The sequence below is a fragment of the Ochotona princeps genome, chromosome 26 (genome assembly GCF_030435755.1).
Source record: "Ochotona princeps isolate mOchPri1 chromosome 26, mOchPri1.hap1, whole genome shotgun sequence".
Taxonomy (NCBI): Eukaryota; Metazoa; Chordata; class Mammalia; order Lagomorpha; family Ochotonidae; genus Ochotona; species Ochotona princeps.
Genome location: NC_080857.1, coordinates 17,600,687 through 17,620,926, shown reverse-complemented (window position 1 = coordinate 17,620,926; position 20,240 = coordinate 17,600,687). Strand labels below are relative to the sequence as shown.

At 44.9% G+C, this 20,240-nt stretch overlaps 1 protein-coding gene across 1 annotated transcript in view; it reads left to right on the top strand.

The window, feature by feature from the left end:
- Window positions 1–19,786, top strand: part of TTLL5 (tubulin tyrosine ligase like 5) — a 216,119-nt gene extending 196,333 nt beyond the window's left edge. Inside the window, exons 33-34 of the transcript XR_009244284.1 lie at window positions 19,047–19,113; window positions 19,484–19,786. The gene's annotated coding sequence lies outside the window, so the exon portion shown is untranslated. The remainder of the gene's footprint in view (window positions 1–19,046; window positions 19,114–19,483) is intronic.
- The last annotated feature ends 454 nt before the right edge of the window (window positions 19,787–20,240 follow it).

The window sequence follows — 20,240 nt, the reverse complement described above, 5'->3', positions numbered from 1 at the left end:
TATTAAGATGTCAGCTACAGGGCATACACACACACACACACAAAATCACAGAAGATGGAATTTAAAATGTTTATTTTTGTGCAAAAATATTTGAACTTCATGCATACACATGTATCAGTAAACCTTAAGAAGTTAATATTTGGAGAATAGCAAGCAAAACAAGAAATGTCAATGTAAGCAGTCCGATTATATTTACTTCTTAGCCAAATTCTTGCATAAATAGTCAGTACTTCCTGTTCATGCATTCCACAGCTATTTGGTGACGACCTTTGTGCTAGGTGTGCTGGCAGTTCCCAGGCGGGAAGATGTCTGGGCGCAGCTTTTGCCCCTGGTGTGCCTAGGGAGAGCAGCTGTCCCCAGGCCAGGCCTCGCCTGCCTCTTCCCTGTTTGGAAAGGTGTCGGGCTCCGGGGCATTTCTGAAGCTTTAGTCAGCACAGAACAAGAAGGACCTTGACTACAGTTTCAGAGCCATAAGCTTCCGCTCGTGCTCCAAATCCACGAAAGAGCAGCTGCGAGTGGGGCTCGCTGTGCTGCTGTGCCACTGTTAATCCCTTTAATTCTGCTGTTCCCGGGCACCCTTCCTTCGACACCATCCTGCTGCCTGATGGTGATGTGACAGAACAAGTGGTTTGTACTTTGAAAGGTGACCCTTAGAGATACCTCAAGTAACCCAGCCCATGGCTGGCTGGGACTGCCTTGGAGAGGAGGTCCAGAGATCGTCTCTGGGTTGAGCCTTGCCAATCAAGCCTGGCCGACAAAGCAGCTAACGGCTGCTGGCTGCCAGGATTGGAGGGAGTGCAGCTTTTTGTTACCAGGCAAAGACAGTGAGGAGCCTCCAGTTCCCAAAGGGTTTTTTGCGGTGGTACATGAGGCGTTAAATCATGGCGTAGCTAGCCTTGTGATGAATGAAAAACTATGTACAGGTGGCCCTTACTGCCCAGGGGTCCTGCATGCCTGCGTTCAACCCACCACTGATCGAAGGCATTTCAAAAAATATGCTTGTAACAAGAATGCAAACTTTTTCTCGTTATTCTCTAAACAATGCAGTGTAACAACTATTTCCATGGCATTTGGATGGTGTTGGCATTGATGACTAACCTAGAGATTGAAGCAAATTGAGAATTGCATAGGTGATGTGTAAATGCAGCCTTCTACATATGGGACTTGAGCATCCTTGGGTTTGGATGTGTGCTGGAGATCCTGGACATAGTCCCCACAGGGACCTGAGGGATGGCTCTGTGTGTGTGTGTGTGTGTGTGACTTGTGTGTGCTCATGTAGAAATGCATATAAGTATACTGGTATGTATCACTGTGTACAAGTGTGTGTTCTCATGTATACCCATCTCTTTGTATGTATGCATGCACTCCTATAGATCCCTATGTACATATGTATGTGTGTTCTTATATATATGCATATGTATGTGTGAGTATGCTCATGTATATCACCATGTGTGTATGTGCAATCAGCTCACATATGTCTATGTTGTGTGCTCAGTCTACACTCCTATGTATATATGTGTGTGTGCTCATGCGTGTATATACACATGTGTGCACAAAGGTGTACTTCTGCTTTGCTCTGTCACTGGCCAAGATTCCTCAATTTTATTTCCAATCCATCCATCTCTTTCCCACACTCCGGCTTTTATAGCAAAACAAATAAAAGATAAAAGGCACGAGTCACTTTTCAGTCTGTCAGCACTCTTAGGGAATCCTAGAACTGACCTGTTTCTGACTTCTCCATCTGGTCTAGAGGGAGCTATGTGTGTTCTAGAGTGTTCACGATGCCCCTTGGTAGGGGTGGACAGAGGCTTCCAGCTGCGAGCCTGGGAACCTGCCGTGCCATCCTCGGGCCCAGCGGCTGCCCAGCACCCTGGAAGCCACTTCTCCCCTCAGTTGCCATAGAAAGGGGAGCAGCAGCAAATAGAAGCTGACCTGGTCATGGGATTTTTCAAGGCACAAAGCCTGATCCGATGGAGAGCAGGCTAATCCTGCTGTTTCATTTCCCTTTCAGAGAGCGGGGGCAGCATCGGGAGATGAAGTATTTGATTTCACATCTGTTCCAGGAATTATCCTCGACATAAATCCATTTTTCTTTTAAGCATCCTAAAGCATTCCCGCGAGCTTCTTCCCCCTCACCCTTCCCCACCCCATTTATTTCATGGCTGCTGAGCAGCTGACAGCCTCCTGGAGATCTGTTATTGTGACACAAGGGTTCAGGGGTCGGGGGGGGGGTTTCAAAGTCTTTGGGGTCAGAATTTCTGTGGCTCAGCGGTGTCAAGCTCCTTGTGAAGGGTTTGGAGGCACTGGTCAGCTGCACACCCACCAGCGGTGTAGTGCAATGGAAAGGGACCCAGTGGCTCTCAGCACTGCTGCTGCTTTTGGGGGGACGTCGCCAAACCCCTGTGGGATCAAGCTCCTTGTCCTGGAAACAAGGACAGTGATCCCAAAGCATGTTCACAAAGCGCGTCTTCACCAGCCAAGAAGGTTGGGAAGCACTGTGCACCCCCTGACGCTGCCCAAAGCCGTCAGATGTTAGCATCATAGACGCGCCAAAGACTCTACCAGTAGAAGCAATTCTTTTTTTTTTTTCTTAAGATTTATTTTATTTTTTATTTGAAAGGCAGATACACAGAGAGGAGAGACATAGAGAAAGATCTTCTGTCTGCTGATTCCTCAAGCGGCTGCACTGGCTATAGCTGAGCTGATACCAAGCCAGGAGCCAGGAACTTCTTCTGGATCTCCCACATATGTGCAGGGTCCCAAGGCTTTGGGCCATCCTCGACTGCTTTCCCAGGCCACAGGCAGGGAGCTGGAAGGGAAGTGGAGCAGCCAGGAGGTAAACCAATGCCCATATGGGAACCTGGCAGATGCAAGGCAAGGATTTAACCACTAGGCTATCACATTGTGCCCAGAAATGATTCTTTTTAAACTCAGCATTTCTCACATGCTTCTGACCTGGAATCATTTTTCCTATCACACCAATTAGCATCTTGATGCTTTAAGAAATGCGGATCCATTCGTCATATGCTGTATTTGCCAAACTCAGGCTAAAGTAAAACGTCAACTTTTAAAACTAAAGCATGATTTCAAATTCTTAATGTTGACAGATATTAATAAATGTAACTAGTGAAATATCCTGTGAGAAGATGGCAGGATCTAAGAATTCAAGGAACAGCTATTATCTGGGTCAAATGAGGAGGGAAAAAAAATCAAAATAGAATTAGGCAAATAAAATAAATATAAATATCAAATGCAAATAGAATATAAATTAATATTTAAAATATAAAATAAAAATAAAAGCAAATAAAATTAAAAATAGAAACCAGTGCTTTTATAGACCAAGAGGAATGTCACCTTATATGCACCAGGATCCCATATGGGTGCCGGTTCTAATCCTGGCAGCTCCATTTCCAATCCAGCTCCCTGCCTGTGGCCTGGGAAAGCAGTCGAGGACAGCCCAAGGCTTTGGGACCCTGCACATATGTGGGAGACCCGGAAGAGGTTCCTGGCTCCTGGCTTCAGATCGGCTCAGTAACAAACATTGCGGCCACTTAGGAAGTGAAACATCGGACGGAGAATCTTCCTCTCTGTCTCTCCTCCTCTCTGTATATCTGACTTTGTAATAAAATAAATAAATAAAAAGCTTTAAAAATATCTACCTTACAAATAAAACTAAACAAATCTTTAAAAAATATCAGTGTGAAAGACAGTGTGCTTCTCTCTGCAAGTTCCCTCCCTGAAATGTCCGCAATGGTTAGAGCTGTAGCAGGGTCTCCTCCTGAAGCCAGGAACCCAGTTACTCAAGCTGTCACCTGCTGCCTCTCAGTGACCAACAAGAACCTGGAATCAGCCAGGCCTTGAACCCTGGTACTCAAGCATGGGATACACACATCTTAGCTAGTAGGCTGAACACCTGCTTCTTGTCTGACTTCTTTTAAGAGGAAATACAGGATCATAAAGACAGACCAGGAACACACACACACACCCAGACCTCAGGACCTATGAGATGAGCTTATGTTCCGTAAGCCACTCAGTCAGGGGTTTTGTTCCCGCAGCTCTAGCAAACTAATGCTGCTGCCTTATAACATGACAAATGACCTGCCCCACGCAAACAATCCACAAGAAAACAAGATGGCACCCAGAAGAGAAACCACAGTGTGTTATAACTTGATCATTGAAGTCACTAGTCCATACTGAGACAGGTGTTGCAGCCCAGCATTTGGAAAACCCACGTACCACACCAAGAGCACCCGGTTGAATCTCAGTTTCTCCATGCTTTCCCTCCAGCACCCTGCTCATGCTTCCCATCAGTGGGAGAGAGCAAATAGTGCGGTGTCCGCTGGCTCTGGCTTAACACCAGCCCTGGCTATTGTAGATGTTTGGGAAGTGAACCAGCAGATAGAAGAGCACTCTCTTTTCTCTCTTGACTCTTCCTGCCACATGCCTTTCAAGTAAATAAGTTAATCTTTTTAAATAGTCCCTGGCTTTTACTACAGTCCATTTGTTAGAAGTAAATCATCAAGTCCAGCGTGCAGACAAGGGAGGCCATAAAGGACCTGGATACCAGGAGGCAGGGATCACTGGGGGCCGTCTCAAAGACTGCTTGCCACACTAGTTTTATTTTCTAAATTGTTCTAACTAAAGCATTAAGAGATGGACAAACAGCCAATTTAGACATGATGTAGTAGGTTCAGCCCTTACTGAGATTGTTAGGATCTAGAATTTATAGACTTCTGACTTTGAGGACAGATTTTCTTGGCATGAAGAACACTTTCTGGGCCACACTGAGGCCAAATGGCACCATGAATCCTCAAGTCCAAGACCAATGCAATGATTTTCAACCAGGGGTGCATACCAAGAGGGAGGCAGTGCAAAGGCGGCGGGGGAGACAGTGAAGGTATCATGAGTTAAAACAGCATTGTCCAACTATCATATAATTTTATGTGGGGAAAGTGAGAGAAATTTATAGCTTTCATAAACTACAGAGAGTCACACTGAATGAAAGCTTGCTGGCCTATGGAGCCTAAGGCTGTGAGAGGCTGAGTCACTGCTGCAACCAGTCTCTCCTCAGTACTCAACAGAGGAGACTTGATGAGCCAGGGTGGGAGTTAGGCCCGTCATGCGCCACAAGTCCCCAAGAGATGTTGGCAGTTTAGGGAACCCAGTGAAGAATCCTGAAAATGACAAAGGGGCCAGATGGATCAATCGGGAAGATGAACGTCCAATAGCAGACATTTTCAGGAACCTTTAAAGAACGCATAGGAAAAACTTGACAGGAAAAGGGTTGGCGATTGTTGACCCCAAGCTCAAGTTCAAAGGATCCAGAGGACATGTGCTTTGTGGTGATAGCATGATGACATCTGACTCCCCTGAATGTACGCTGAGTCCTCAGGGACCTCAGCCTCCAAAATTAGCATCATTGTCAGCTTGTCTTGTGGCTGGCAAACCGTTGGCTTAGGTGGCAAGGCTGTCATCGTTCCCAGCCAAGGCCCAGCTCCTTTTTTGCCAGGAACTCTTCTCAGTTGCTTCTGGGATGCCAGCGTGAGGGGGCCTTTCTCCCTTTGGCCTTTGGCACTCTAAGAAGCTGTCCCTTGTCATCACATCTCCACATTCTAAACCCCACAGGCTCCTACTCCATTGCAACTCTCTCCTGGATGGCTTTTGTTGAAAGAAGAGGAAGAAGCTGTTTCCTGTTATCCTGGTTGCACTACAGCAAGATGACAGCGTGAACCTAGGTTCCAACTTCAGTGCACTTCCAAAAAAGCCAGAGAGGGAGACAATGGGAGGATCCCACAGGACCTACCCTGAAAAGGTGCCACACATGAATTAGAATGGTCCTGGTTGGAATTCAGCTGAAACTATGGTAGGGGCAAAGGACAAGATCCTGGAAGACCAGGAAAATTAGCGTGAAGGCAAAGCCTTATAAGAGAAACTAAAAAAGAGCTGGAAAGAGGAAAGCCGGCATTCCTGAGAACTCAACGTTACTGAGGAGGAGGAGCTGGCAGTGGTGCAGTGGTTAATACAGTACTCAGGACACCTGCACCTGGTTTGAGTCCCAGTTACTCCACTTCCAATCCAGCTTACTGCAAGTGCTTCTAGGAAAGCAGCAGATGAGTATTCAAAGATTTGAATCCCTGTCATCCATATGAAGACCTATCTAGAGTTCCTTGCTTCTGGCTTCAGCCCGGTCCAGCCCTGGCTGTTGTAGGTATTTTGGGAAGTAAACCAGTAGGCAAAAGATCTCAATCTCTCTCTTCATCTCTCCCTGTCTCTCTCTGTGTTTCTGTGATTGTGTCACTGTATTAAAAAAAAAAAAAACTAAGAAACTCTAAGATTTATTCTTATTGCAGACAGATTCACAGAAGGAGACAGAAAGATCTTCCATCCACCTGTTTACTCCCCAAATGGCCGTGATATCTGCAGCTGAACCTGTCCAAAGCCTTTCTACAGTCTCTCACTCGGATGCAGGGTCCCAAGGCTTTGGGCCATCCTCTGCTGCTTTCCTGGGGCGTAAGCAGGGAGCTGGATGGGAAGTGGAGCAGCTACGACATGAACCAGCACCCGTATAGGGTACTGGCACTTACATGTGAAAGATTTATCAATTGAGCCACCACACCAGTCCCACAAATAGATAAAATCTGAAGAAAAAAAAGGTGAAATGTAAACTACCAGGTATACATTTAAAATCACGCTACTATTCTCTCACATGGAATTTTCCAGTTATGTCTCATCATTGTGATTTAAAAATCCATGTTGGTACTGACAGTTAGTAATTGGGCACCTGTTGTATACCCCAGAAGCTCTGGTTTTTAGTTAGATTGTTTTTTCTTCATCAACACAACAATCCTAGGAGGGATGCTGCTTACCAATGACCTCACTTTCCATCCACATCCTATACATCCCTTCCCATGGCTGTCTTTAGAAACTAGAGGGTTCCAAGATGAACCATTCAGACATCTGGCCGATGTCTCAAGAGCAATTTGCTCCAGCAGAGTTTCGAATGACCCTTTTCTTAACAGATAAATTTGGGATTAGTTCTCCTTTGAGATTTTTCTCTTTATGTTGTTTGTTTATTCTGTTCATACTGAGAATTTCTAACTTTTTATATTTCTTCTAACATTTCTGACATCTGGGTGTCCACTGGTGATACTCAGAAAACATTTGGTTGCAAGTAACTGAACCCAGTTACAGCCTAAGAGCTGAGAGGATTTACGGCTGCACATTGCTAGAGGATAAAGACAGATTCTGGGGCTGTGTGGTAAGATCTTTCTTCCTGTTTGTTTCTGTGTCTTCCTTCATCCTTTCCACTTATCACAGCATTGTTGACTTTCCTAGTTCCCACTCTACTGGGCTTCTCCTTAGAGGGACGATGAGAGGTGGGGTGTAGGTTGAGCAGCTTAGCAATCACAGGGTAAAGCAAGCTTCTCTCTGTCTATTTCAGGATATATGCGAATCCCAAGCAAGGACTGTGATTGGCTGCTCCAGGATGTCAGGGCCTCCAATCGAAACAATGTCTATGTCCAGGGGGATACAAACTTTGTCATGTCTGGACTCCTTGCCTGCTTTTTGTGATCAAGGGAGTCTTTGTGTCCTGGCTGTGATAAATTATACTGGTTGGAATGGAGGAAGTGAAGAAGAGTTTCCCAAAGGAACCAGAGGGGGCCAAAAGCACAAGCTGATGAGAAAGTCACTAGTAAGACAAAAATAATAAGTGCCTCCACTTTGCACCCTTCGCTTCTTAGCAGCTGTATAAATTGCAGGGTTAAAGACAGCTTGAGAATCCCTTATTTGAAACTCTGATGGCTAGAAGTGACTGATTTTACAGTTTTTCCAATTTGGGAGTAGTTGTGTAGAATTTACCAGTTGAGCATCCTTAATCTGAACTCAAATTCTAGGAGCCTACATAAGTGGAATCATGCAGTATTTGACTTCTTGTGGCTGACTTCTTTGACTTCACATAATATTCCTAAGGTTCATCTGTGTTGTTACATGTTTTAGAATTGCTTCATTATTAAGACTAAACAATATTCTGGCGTGTGTGTACATGCACTTGTGTGAGAGAGAGAGAGCATTTTGTTTATCCATTCTTCCATCAATAGACAGATTAATTGCTTCCACCTTTTGGCTATTGTGAATAATATGACTGTAACCATGATACTGCTCTGAACATAGATGAACAAACATCAATTCAGATCCCTACTTTCATTGGTGTTGGGTCTATACACAGAAGTGGCATTGCTAAATTGTATAGTAATTCTGTTTTTAGTGTTTTGAGGAACTGTCACACTGTTTTCCATAGTGTCTGTACTATTTTACATTCTCATCAACTTTGCACAAAGGTTCGTTCCTGCTACTCCACATCCTCGCCAATGCAAGTTCTTTTCTTGTAATAGGAAAATGGGAGTTATCCTAATGGATGTGAGGTGATCTTGACTGCTTTTAAATTAAGCACTGGGGAGTGAATGCGTGGCCTAACAGTTAATGTGCTCACATCTTACACTATGACTGTGCTTTTAGTTCTTAGCTCCTGGCTTAAGTTTCTTGTCCATGAAGACCCTGAGAGGGGGTAGGTGGTGGCTCAAGTACTTGGATTCCTGCTGTCCAGGGGAGACCTGGATGGAATCTAGACTCCTAATTCTTGAGTAGTGAACCATCTGATGAGAGTTCTGTGTGGGTGTGTGTGAGAGAGAGAGAGAGAGAGACAGAGAGACAGAGAGAATGAGTGGTGGGAGTAATGATTAATTAAACCTTGATAACTGAGCTAATTGTTGTTGCAGAATTAGCTTTATAGGTGATTGGGACAGACCATACTGTTGGTATTTTCATAAATTTGGATGGCAACTGAATGTTAAATTGAGAAAGATCTTAAGAGAAGCCCAGTGTAGAATTTAACAACACTCCCTATAGAGATACCTGCAGCACTGCGAGTGGGTGAATTCCTCCAGGAACAGAGGATAAGGAAGACAAAATGGTGCCAGTGGAAGAGCCTCAAAAGACACCTGGAATTGAAAATTCATGGGGGTGGGATGATGAGCTCATCATATTAGCACAGAAGACTATATTAATTGCCTGTAGGTAAAATACATTTTGTTTGCTTTCATATGGATAATGCCTTATGGAGCCCTTTGTCGTTTGTTGAATGCTTTTATCTGGGTTGTCTTACTTGGTCCTTGCAACCGTAAAATGATCAAGTCAGAGAAAGAAGTGGAAGCACAAGAGATGGCAGCTTTCCTGTGCTCACCACCAGTACAACTCAGTTTTCCAGGATAGTCAGTTCCTGAGCACTGAGACAGAGGAATTCAGAGATGCCCATGGCAGGGCAGGCCTGAACTGTTCCCCTGTAATGCCTGGGATACTTGCTGACCCCAGCACATGGAATCACACGCAAAGCAATATCAGTGATAATTTTTGAAATTCCTGTGTGGTTTTTTTTTCCAAAAATACACATCTTTCTCTGAACCTTTTGAAAATCCCTGTGTATGCTGGCCCTCCCAACTTCCTGCAAGCTGGTAAGGAAGTTCACTAGATAGACGATAAGCTGTGGTTTCTGAATCACAGGCCACAGCCTGGTGGTTGGTACAGAGATCAAGTGAACAGGTACATTCCCTCCACTCTCTGTACCTTCCCATGGGTTGTATATACTCAGTGTGATGGGGCTTTGATGTTTCTTGACAAGGAAGGCATTCATTGGCACAACCCTGGGCACTGACATCAACTCCTGCAGAGCAGAATGTAATGGAAAAGTGACCAGGGTCCATGTGAAATAAAAGCCAGTATTAGGAGACCTAAGCCACAAGGACATTCATGTGTGTGGCCAATGACCATGTGAGATGTGTGTATTTTCTAATACACTAGTATACACTGAACTCAGGAAAAAGGCACCTGAAGTTGGCTGTGCTCCTAGTCTTCAGGTGGCGAATTGGTGCCCAGCACCTGTCTGGCTCGTTGGTCCTGCATCTCCTAGAGGAGGAATTCCTTCAGACGGAATCCTGTCAGAATGGAATGACTCTTCTAGAGCAGATGAGATGCCTTCCTATGCTTTTGACCTCAAAAAGAGCAGAAGTCAGATGAACGCCCCTGGCATCTTCATCCTGTTGCTCTTCGTGACCAAAGTTCTCGGTAAAGAACTTAAAAGTTCTTGAGGAAGCAAAGAAGTGTTTCATAAACTAAGTCACTTTCTTGTTAATGATTTGGTGATTTCTTCCACAAGCCTAGGCTTCACATATAGGGAGAAATATTGGATATACTTGCTTGGATTATAATGCTTTACAACTAGAATGGAAGATCAATCACAGAATTAGATTCCAATAATTTTGATTGACATTGCCTTGTAATAAGTTTTCCTAAAAGGATGGTAATAAGAATCCTTAAACAAACAAACAAAAAAAAACCCTATCCAATATTAAATTGTCTTTTCTTAAGATATTCACTCCCTAGCTATTACTCCACAATGGCACTTTACTGAGGAACATTAAATGTTCCAAGATGGAGTTTTGTCATGCTTATCTTACTGCTTCATAGAAAAATGAACCAGAAAAGAGGGTACATGGTCTTTTTCAAACAATTTTTAAGAATTAGTATATTTTCAGAAATTAATCAAAAGTGCATTTCACGTGGATGAATTTGGCTCATTATATAAACAGCTTCAGTACTGTTTGATTATAGTTCCTTAAAGCAGCATTTTATTAAAATTATTCCATCCTCATTTATGGATAGAAAGTCAGTCAGCCCCGACTGATGGACACTGGCATGCCTAGGATTTGAACCAAGCACCCACATTGACTCAGGAGTGAATCCTTGGTGAACACACAAGTGTGCTGGCACTGCCCTGGTCAGCAGCTCCCTCACGCCCACACAGCCACACTTCAGAGCCCCTGGGGGCTGCCGTGACTCTGAACAAACCCCTCACAGCTGTGCCTGGTGCCTTTGTGTCATCCGGGCAGGGTTTCATGAAATGGATCTGGTGCACCACAGCCCGTGTTGTTCATCCCTGCATGCTGGAGCCATGCCCGGGAAGGTGACAGGACAGCAGGTTGGCCCTCGCTCCCCAGCTGTCCCTTTTGACTATTGTCACTCAGTCTATAAATAAATAGATTCATTCACTCTCCTTCCTGTCAGAGCCGAACACTGCCAAGAGATGCTACCAGGGCCACCCTGAGAAGTTAGAAAGGCCTTTGGGGTAAAAGATTTGGGGACAAAGATCTTTCATTTACTTCATCTTTTTTTTTTTTAAAGATTTATTTTATTTTTATTGGAAAGGCAAATCAGACTTACGGAGAGAAGGAGAAACAGAAGGATCTTCCATTCGCTTATTCGCTTCCCAAATGGCTTCAGTGTCCAGAGCTGAGCTGATCCAAAACCAGGATTCAAGACCTTCTTTTGGGTCTTCACACGGCTGCAGAGGCCCAAGCCCTTGGGCCATCCTCTACTGCTTTCCCAGGCGTGTTAGCAGGCAGGTGGATCCAAAATAGAACAGCTGGGATTTGAACCAGCATCCAAGGAGGTGTTTTTGTTCATTTGTTTGGTGTTTGAAGAGATGGAAATACTAATTTGATTGTTACACATAGTACACAGGCAAAATGATTGATCATGTGCACACACACACACACAGGCCTATATGAAGTCAACTTTAAAAAAGTAAAATGACCTCCCTGACTTGGAGACCGTGGATGGAGGCAGGAGCGCTGGTCAGGGCAGGTGGATGCCACTTGTTGCAGCAGACCTATGTTGTCTTCAGAAACCCCATTTCCTGTTGCCTGTGACCTCTGTGCTGCTGTTGAGCATTTCCCACATCGGTCAGTCGACTGCTGACCACGAAGCTCCCATGTAACTCTTCTCATGACAACAGACTGGGTGCTCTGGGTTTTGTGAAAATCTATAAGATGTGGTCTCTGCACTTAACTGTGTGTAACAGGGAAGTGAGCTACACATTCAAGGCAAAAATCTTCCCTCCTAAATCCAGTAGTGATGTGGACAGCTTTGCTCAGCCTGTCCGCCGCTCCTGTCGGGAACGTACGCCTAGTGGGGGGGGTGAAGCGCAAACCTGCCCCTCCTCAGGTGCTGTCTTCATCCCTGGGTGACTCTCAGACTGTGCTTCACCTTGGCACGTGTTGCTCTCCATGTCTGAAAATGGCCATACGTTCAGTGGTGCTAGGCAAGTACTAATGGAAAAACAGCAGGCTACAAGGAGAGTTGGGTTTATTGGACTTTTGGTTAGCTGCCAAGCCAACATAAGATATTTTACATGTGCTGCTTAAAGTTTTTCAGCATTATTTTGAATACAGTTTATGTTTGTATTGCCTATTAGTATCAACATGTAAGGTATAACTTCACAAATTTGATAAATTCCAAGCGAGTGTATAATTAGACAATATCACTCATAAACATTTGAACAGAAGAGTAAATTATTTCCAAGCCAGGACATCCAAGCAAAACTGAAGCAGGTTTGTGAATTTCAGTGATTGGGATTTCAAAGAGCAACACGCCCCCCCCCCCCCCAAAAAAAAAACAGGTTATAACCAGGGTCACCTTTCTGCTCACATAAATCCCATCACTGGATCACCAGGCAGGAGTAGGAGGAGAAATAGCTCTGGACCAGAATTGTCACAGGGCACAGGGGCAACAGGCAGATCCCATGGCAAGGAGCCCACCAGGAGACCTGTCACATAAGGACAAGGCCTCAGAACATGGCCTTTATTGTCCAGGGGAAAGTTGGCGAGAATCAACTCCTCCCTTCTAGCGTGCCCCAGCCTCTCCGAGAACACGGTCTGTCTCGAGCCTCGGTGCTCAGGGGACAGAGCTGAGGACTGTCCTCCAGGCATTGTGTTCATGTGCTGCGCCTCCTGGAAGCCTGCGCAGGGACTCAGCCCAACAGTGTAGTACAAGGAAGTCGTACACTGGTAGTGGCGCCAGACGCCTCAGAGAATGAAATGCATAATTTATGTGCAGGAATCCTCCCCTCATGAGAAACATCTAATAAAGCTGTAAGAAACATGAGGCCGGCCCAACACAGTGACCTAGCAGCCAAAGCCCTCGCCTTGAGCATGCCCCAGGATCCCATATGGGCGCCGGTTCTAATCTCAGCATTCCTGCTTCCCATCCAGCTCCCTGTCTGTGGCCTGGGAATGCAGTAGAGGACGGCCCAAACCCTTGGGACCCTGCACCTGTGTGGGAGAACTGGAAGAAGCTCCTGGCTCCTGGCTTCGGATTGGTGCAGCTCTGCCCATTGTGGTCACTTGAGGAATGAATCATCAGATGGAGAATCTTCCTCTCTGTATATCTGACTTCCCAATAAAAATAAATAAATCTTAAAAAAAAGAAAAGAAAGAAACATGAGGCCACAGTTGAAAATCACAAAGCAGGAGCAAGCATTTGGCACAGAGGTCAGCATTTGAGATTCCTGCGTCCGTTATTCCGAGCTTCCAGTTCAGGTCCCAGCTTCTCTGCCTCTGATTTGTACCCGGAAAGGTAGCAGGTGATGGTTCAAGGTGACCCAGAGCTCCAGGTTCCTGGCCCAGCCTCAGCAGCTGCAAGCATTTGAGGAGTGAGCCGACAGATGGACGCTCTCACTCCATCTGTCTCTGCCTTTCAAATAAAATGATGATTAATGAATTAAAGTTACCAACTACAAAAGGAAACATGGAACCATGAGGAAAATCAGCAAAAGCAACATACAACAATATCATTAATATTTGGTAATGATATTACCATCAGCAAAATAAATTTTCTCATATGTGTAGAGAAATTAAAGTAAAAATATGAGGAAAATAAAAATTATCACAAGCACATATTTTTAAATAGAATTAGGTCAACACTTTTGGAATTGAAAAAAAGCAACATAAAGTTTAGCGGTCAGTAGATGAAAGTAGCTGCAGATTAGAGCCAGTTGAGAGATTTAGTGAACACAAAGATCTAGTTAAAGACATCATCTGAAATGTTGACAGAGCGAAAAAGAGGTCGAAAATCAATTGAGAAAGTCTAGAGTACTAGAAAGAAAAAAAAATGTAGGAAAGAGACAATACTTAGAGATTGGCTAAAAATTTTCCAGAACAAGTGAAAAAAATATGCATATGGCAGATATTTACCAAAAACCCACACCAAGACACATAATACTAAAACTTTAGAATACCAGCAAAGTTAAAGCAGCTAGAAAGAGAATTAGTAAAGGAGCACCATCTAGCTTGTTGGCAGCAGTCAAGTCCAAAATACTGTGTGATGTTGCTACTGATGTAAGGAAATTAATGCATTTTAATGAGAATATTTCTCGAGAGTGAGTATGAAGTACATTTTTCCTCCATATAAAACCCAAAAGCATTTGTCCCTCGCAGACCTTCAGCAAAGGAAAGAGTCAAAGAGAATGGATTTCAGATGGATGCTAGTGATGCCAGAGGGAGCATCTGAAATGCTGGGGAATTATGAGTAAAAATATATTTATAAATATATATGTGACCAATTAGAAAGATAATGACCAAGGAAGTGATATGAATGTTCTTGTGTGGTTTAAAGAAGTGGGAGACAAAACACTTGTCCTCCATATCCCGTGTGGATGCTGGGATGGTGGATGGAGTGTGGGAGTGTGAACCGCCACTTCTCACAGCGGACCTGTGTCGGCACAATGTCGGCCAAGGCACTCAGAGTTCTCATCCTTAGCTTGATCATGAACTGTGAAAGGATGAAAGATAAAGACTGGGGGATAGGTTTTTCAGAGCCTTATCAACCAAAAGAATGCCAACGTGGTTAGCTTTTCAAGTTAAAAAGGTTTTATGGCTAAGTATTCACAGATTAAGTATTTGATCTTTTCTTGTGGACTTGTTTTGACTAATGTATTTAATGATCTTTAGAAATGACTAAACAGTGGGCCCAGCATGGTGGCGTAGCAGCCAAAGTCCTGGCCTTGCGAGAACCAGGATCCCATATGAGCGGGTTCTAATCCCAGAGGCCCCACTTCCCATCCAGCTCCCTGCTTTGACCTGAGAAAGCAGTTGAAGACAGTCCAAGGTTTTGGGACCCTGCACCTGCGTGAGAAACACAGAAGAAGCTCCTGGCTCAGATAAAAGCACTCTTTCTTACTCTCTTTCTCTGTTGCTTTGCCTTTCGCATAAATAAAGTTAAGCTAAAAAGTTTAATAAACAAAGTGCATATTTATGAAAATTATATTGGGCTGATAGTTAACAGGTCCACAAAGAAAAACACATCTGTCTTCATATTGGAATATTTTAATGCCATAGATTGAAAATCAGCAATGTTTGAGAGAATCAGGAGCTCACAGTTAGCAGGCTTGATCTAATAGGCAGGTATGAAACATCACACAAAATAACTGCATCAGGAATATTATTTACATTCCTTAAATTTCAAAAGCCAGATTCCCTGACAGTGTGATAACTGGAAACTTTGAAGAGATTTGGAGATTAACAAACAGTTAACTCGCTTGAAAGGCAATTTAAAATTGTCTGATAGCAAAAATCTGAGGAATACAGCACACATACTATTAAAAGGAAAATTTATGTGTATGGTGACAGAAGCAGAGTCTGAGAATTAATTTGGCTTAAGAAGTTAAAATAAGAACAACAAAATAAATCCAAAGAAAGTAAGAAAAAAGTAAACTAAATAATAGTAAAGATAAGAGAGGAAAGTGATAAAATAGAAAATAAACAGAATGAGGAGGAATGAATGTAAGCATTACTGAACGCGCCTCAGATGCTAGGAAGATACTCTGTGCACGTTTGTGCTGATACAGTCCTAAAACCGTGACGGGATGGGTACAGTTTTAATATTTAATTTACAAAAATTTACTCAAAGAGAAATACCAAGCTATGATGTTGTGGCACAGTAGGTTAGGAACCCCCTTGGGACACCACATCCCGTATTGGACTGGCTTTTGGAGTCCTTGTTTCACTTCCCACCCAGCCTCCCTCTAAAGCACTTGGGAAGGCAGCAGGTGATGGTTCCCACCGCCCATGAGGGAGACCTGGAATGAGGCCCAGGCTCCTGGCTTCGGCCTGGCCCAGCCCTGGCCATTGCAACCATTGGGGAGTGAACCACTGAATGGATGGTCTCGGTCTCCTTCTCTTTCTGTTACTCTTCCATTCAAATAAATCAGTAAAACTTAAAAAAAAAAAAAAAGATAAGAAACAAATCATTAAAATCTTTAAATTCTATGATTTGGACATCTGTCAAGGCAGGGAAGCAACCACCTGTAGAAAGGGGAGAAAAGAAATCACATTCCTGCCAAGAGACCTATTAAAACCTTAAAAAAAGATAGTGCATTTTTAAAACAGGCAATGAACCTGAGAAAGACCTTCTACCAAACAACTACAGTGATGTCAGTAAGTTTGAGATTCTCGGAGTCATTAGTCACTAGGGAAGTGCAAGTGACAACCACAGCAGGACAGAGCCTCGCATCCCACCTGCGGCTGCAGTGGAGACATTAGCAAGTGCTGACAAGGAAATGGAGAGAGCTTGCTTTCTTTCTTTTTTTTTCCCCCTTAAAGATTTATTTTTATCAGAAAGGAGAAGAGACAGAGAGAAAGATCCTCTGTCCGATGATTCACTCCCCAAGCGGCCGCAATGGCTGGAGCTCAGCCAATCCAAAGCCAGGAGCCTTGAGCCTCCTCCGGGTCTCCCACACGGGTGCAGGGTCCCAAGGCCACAGGCAGGGAGTTGGATGGGAAGCAGGGCCGCCAGGATTAGAAACAACACCCACATAGGATCCCAGCGCGTTCAAGGACTTTAACTGCTATGCTATCGTACCTGGCCCGAGAGCTTTCTTACAGCACTTGTGGGAACACACCTGCTTTTGAAAACTGTTGGAACTACTATCATAGCTCAGCAGGTTTAAGCTGCTGTCTGCAACTTCTGACATCCTGTAAGGGTGCTGGTTCTTGTCCTGGCTTCTCCTCTTTGATCCAGATCTCTGCTAATTTCCCTGGAAAAGCAGTAGAGGATGACCCAGGTGTTTGACACCACTCTGTCAACTCCCCCTGGGAGACCTGGATGAAGCTCCTGGCTCCTTCCAGCTTGAGCTAGTGCTACCCTTTGTGATCAGCTAAGGTAAAGAAGTAGATGGAAGATTCTGTCTCCAACTTTCAAATAAGTTACTTTAAAGAAAAAAAAAAGTTGAGCAGTTCCTCAAATGGTTAAGCATGGAATCAACATGGGACTCAGCAGTTAATTCCACTCCTGTAGCTATACCTGAGAAGAAGTAAAACATCGGTTCAAACAAAAACAGGCATGTGGATGTCTATAGCAGCATTATTGAACACAACCAGGAAGTAGAAACAACCCAGATATTCTTTAGCCGGTGAAGGGATAAAGTGATGTATGTACCAAGTACAACAGAATCTTATTCAGCCATACCAAGGGTATAGAGTACTGATGCCTTCAGCCACATATGTGAAGCTTGAAGCGTTCTGCTAAATGAAAGAGGTCAGATGTAAAGAGCCATACGTTGTCAGATTTCCACTTGGCCAATATGACCAGAATAAGCGAATCTAGAGAAGCAGGAAGTAGCGTGGTTGTCACTTAGGGTGAGTACTGAGAGGTATGGAGGATAACAGCTAAGGATTAAATGGGCTTGCTTTAGGGACTGTTGAAGATGTTCTAAAGTTGATTGGGGTGACAGGTGCACAATTCTGAATATGGTAAAATTCCACCGAATTGGACACATTCAATGAGTGAAATGTAATAGGATAAATGAGTTTTCTCGCAATAACACTGTTCCTAAAAACCAGTACCCAGCAGCTCAGTAGGAAGAGACGCAAAAGACATGTGCAGGCACTCAGCGGAAAGGGAAACGTCTAGACATGTCTGCCAGATACCTGAAAGATGCTCAAGCTCACTTCTCATCATTAAAGCTATCTGTGAGCCCCGGCCCGCAGTGGGGTGCCATCACGTGCTCACATCGTCTGCAGCAGCATGTTACACTCAGCTGGCAGCACTTCTGCTGGTGCAGAGGCTGCTCCCTGCCAGGAGTGGGAATCGGCCCCACCACTTCGGGAAATAAGACGGCATCCCCAAGGGAGCTCCAGGTGCAAGTGTTTATGACCCAGCAGCCCCACTCCCTCCGTGCAGTGCTGGGAATAGTCACAGGGACAGTATGAAGTCCAGAGCCACATCTGGCCGAGCCACATTTCACTCAGGCATAGGCATAGTGAAGTCACCACGTTTTTAAACAGTAAACAAGGAAAGGATAAATGGGAAATTCAGGAAAGCACAAATGGGTCAGAATTGGGAGGGTCTTATAGGGGTTGGGGGGGATTCTTAAACAGGGAGGGACATAGCAGGTACATTGAAGGTGTAAAGAGGAGAGCAGAAGTGGTGTCTCACAGCATGGCGTTGGGAAGAGTTAGAACACTCAAACGTACGGAAGGCACAGGGTTTCTGCACAGTTCATAGATACTAACAGCTCTGACCCCATGTTCCCCGAAAAGATCTTCCTTTTGAGGAACAAAGAAGAATAAAAGGTCATGATCCAAGAGAAAGAAAAAAAAAGCTAAAGAGAACTACACCCTAAAAGGCAGTGACACCAGATTCCTGTTAGAAGAATCTTTCCAACCACAGGGTTAAAATGAAGGGTTTTGGGCCCAGAGCAGTAGCCTAGCACTAAAGTCCTCACCTTGCAAGTGCCAGGATCCCATGATCCCATGATCGCATATGAGTGCCGGTTCTAATCCCAACGACACTGCTTCCCATCCAGCTCCCTGCTTGTGGCCTGGGAAAGCAGTTGAAGACAGCCCAAAGCCTTGGCACCCTGCACCCAAATGGGAGACCCGGAAGAGGATCCGGGCTCCGGTTTGTGGCCACTTGGGGAATGAATCAATGGACAGAAGATCTTCCTCTGTGTCTCTCCTCCTCTCTATGTATCTGACTTTCCAATAAAAATAAAATAAATCTTAAAAAAATGAAGGGTTTTGCCCGAGGAGGTGAAACTTCCTTGATCTGGGTCAAGTGTGAAGTGAAGGAACTGCAAGCCAGGCCGAGCTGGCTGTCAGAATGCAAAACCCCACTGCTCCCTGCAGTCACCTGGTGCTTGGCTTTCTCTCTTTCAGATCCTGCTCACACTAACCAATGATGAGCCACAGACACGTGGAGGAAGGACCCGTGCTCTCCTCCTGGGTGCGTGACTGAGGGCCAGGTGCCCTCCTCCAGTGCCGCGAGGGGTGCATAGTGGTTTGGGGCTGCCTCCGAGTCCCCAAAGCCTTGGGGCAGAAGTGACAGTAGATGCTTGCTTGCCAGTCAGCTGAGCCAGTCCTGGGAGCCCGGGAAGGAAGATCTGCTAGGTTCTGGTGGCACCAGGCAGTGGGGCTGTGGAACCAGGTGCATTCCCTAGGCCGTCAGAGCATACATTCACCACTCCCTTCCCCAGGCCCTTCCTGCCCGCCTCCTCACCCACTTCCGTCCTCTCTGTCCCTCTCCTGTTGGGCCCAGAGATGACATGCAAGAGGTTCTTTGTCTTATTTGCATTTTGCTTCCTCTTCCTTTACAGATTGCAGCGTTAAGCTTCATTTTCTTGCACAAGCTTCAGATCTCCCCATTATTATCTACCAAAGCTGCTCCTCCCTTCCCAGAGGGCCCAGGGGCAGGAGGAGCACACAGCCCGAGTGTCCCAGGGTGTGGAGACGAGTGGGCCTGTGGCCGACAACGCGAGCCAGGGGAAAGGCACCCTTGGGAATTACTGATTTCTGAAATTAATAAAAGTCATTACATTTTTATTTTCTTTCTTATTTTGTTCCCATTTACTAATGTCCCAACCATCAGTAGTCACAAACAAGACCTGAAAGAGAACCAGTTTGTTTGTTTGTTCATTTTATTCCATTGCTGGGCTGCTTTGGAAACATCATTGTAGAATGTGCATCATCAAGAGATGTTCTGATGTTGTATTTTAGCAGAGATGGTGGTCCTGGGCAGCTCTTGTCCCTGGGAAGCTGCCAGCCCACAGCGGACAGGCACGCCACACCTGTGGGGTCTTTTGTGACGTGTAGATCTGTACCCAGTTGTATATGTTGTGTGCCTAGACAGACCTGCCAGCCACACAGCTCAACCCAGCAGCTGCCCACCTGACCTCCGGCTCGTGGCCCCCATCTATCGCAGGTGCCCTGTCTAGCTTCTTGGGAGAAAATGTATAAAAGCCAGCCCACAGAGCCCACAGAAGGATTGACCTAACTGCACTGGGGAGTTGCCAAGAGCCGATCCACGGCCTGGACTTCTTCAGAAGAAACTGATAGACTCAGTGTTGAAATTCT